Source organism: Phocoena phocoena, chromosome 3 (assembly GCF_963924675.1).
Source record: "Phocoena phocoena chromosome 3, mPhoPho1.1, whole genome shotgun sequence".
NCBI classification, from domain to species: domain Eukaryota; kingdom Metazoa; phylum Chordata; class Mammalia; order Artiodactyla; family Phocoenidae; genus Phocoena; species Phocoena phocoena.
In genome coordinates, this window is record NC_089221.1 from 138418216 (window position 1) to 138420165 (window position 1950).

Below are 1950 nucleotides of genomic sequence, written 5' to 3' on the forward strand. Positions count from 1 at the left end.
ACATTAATTTTACCACAAATTCTAACTAGGGACGTAGAAAATTTGTACAAATGATACTTTATAATGAAATTTTGATGTCTGTCAAAAGGATAAGCTATATATACAATGCAATAAAAATGTTTTAAAATTGGGCTTTAATATCACAGAACTACCCTGAAATGGGTTGATAAAATGCCTATACAGCATTATACACATATATTTCACATTAAAGATTTGACCCCATTGTTGAGAAATCTATGGTTGACAACTATATGTGCAGTTCCTCTAAGAAACATTGCAGCATTTGTAGTCCATCTCTCCTTTAAACTCCATCTTATTTTAGTTTTACTTACTATCGAGTTCTCTTCAGACCCGTTTATATTTCTTTTGTCTGATCATCTTCTTCGAGTTTCCTGATTTCATTTTTTAAACAATTTATAGTTTCACGACTTGCTTTTAATCTCTCCTTAAGCTCTGCAATTTCAAAGCTTGTTTTTTTTTTTTTTCCGCAGCTTCTAATTTTTCTCTGGTTTTCACTTCAAGTTCTGCAAATTCTCTTTCATGCTTATAGGATCCTAAGGTAAGCTGACGAGATGTTAATAATTGTTGTATCATCGCTGTTGTGTCTTGAAATATCATTTCATCATAGAGCTCTGAAACCACTGTCTTTTTTCCCAGCATTGCATTGGTGTCTGATTGAAATAGCTTTAATAAATGATATAGTGTTACAGGTCTTTCATTAGGATCAATGAAAAATATTTTGATGACTATTTCGAATTCACCCCAGCCTGCTTCAGTAATTTCATATGGAGGCTTAGTAACAACTCTTAAAGGACTGCCATAGCTTTCATGTAATTTAAATTGGATTTTCTTCACATATGCTGACATATCCTCATTTCGATATGGTTTTACATATGCTGTCCACTGATGGGTGTGCCCATCCTCTTCTCTTTTCTTTCCAAAATATCGAGCAACATTACCATAAATGATTGGTTTAACGGTAGTAACCCCCTTCACTCTCCCGCCGGATTCAGGCCCAGATTCTGCCATTCTCTTGAACATATTGTCCTACGGAAGAAGCCGGCACCACCAGGGAAAGAGACCGGGGCCGGCGGACTCGCCACTCCGCTCAGAGGCCCCGCACCTCCCACGCGGTACCAGGAGCAGGGTTTCTAGCCGAGGGAGGACGGGTCAGCAGGACTCTGGGTGCTGAGGGATCACCAACGCCTCACCGCGGCGGGTGTCGCGGAGAGGAGAGCGGTGGAAAGCGGGACCTTTTTATTAGTTCTTCACTTTCAGGTTCATTCACTAAAGTCCAGTCTACACAGGGTCTTTGGGGAGGTGGAAATGTGTGGGTAGCTTCCCTTGCCCACTGAATTTGTGCCCATGCTTCATCCCCAGAGTTGATATAGTGGAGAATCTTAGGGCTCATGACCCCCCTCCACCCCATCAGTGACAAAGTGCCCCAGAGCCTCCACCCTCACCTCCCTTTTCTCCCTTGGGTGCTCTCCCAGCAGTTCTTTGCCCCTTCAGGATTCTTTGCTCCTCTCCCAAATCCTTGCTCTGGTGGCTCTGTCTTATTCTCCGTCAGGGCCATGTGCCTGCTGAGTGGGCCCAGGAGGTGTTGTAGGAGAGTAAGGGGCTTCTGCTCTACTGGCAGGAGAGAGACAAAAGCCCTCTGAGTGAGTGATCTAAAAGCCAACCAGACTGTTTACATTGTGAAAACTTCTGCTGGCAATTTTCTGTACCTATTTCTACTAAAAAAGTTTCTCTATTTTTTGTTTTGAGAGTACACGAAAGTATTTTACTTTCTTACATTTATAAGGTGTCAGCTTCCAGGAAAGGGAAGAAAACTGATCATTCCACCACTATAATGGCATAGAAGCTTGTTCACTCTACACACACTCTCATGGAGCTTGTCATATGCTCCTTCCTCAATCTCGGTTTACGACTCTAAAACCTCAGTTTTAG

The 1950-nt window shown here is 42.1% G+C and overlaps 1 pseudogene; it reads right to left on the reverse strand.

The window, feature by feature from the left end:
• Positions 1-355: 355 nt before the first annotated feature.
• Positions 356-1041, reverse strand: LOC136121382 (YEATS domain-containing protein 4 pseudogene; annotated as a pseudogene).
• Between the last annotated feature and the right edge of the window lie 909 nt (positions 1042-1950).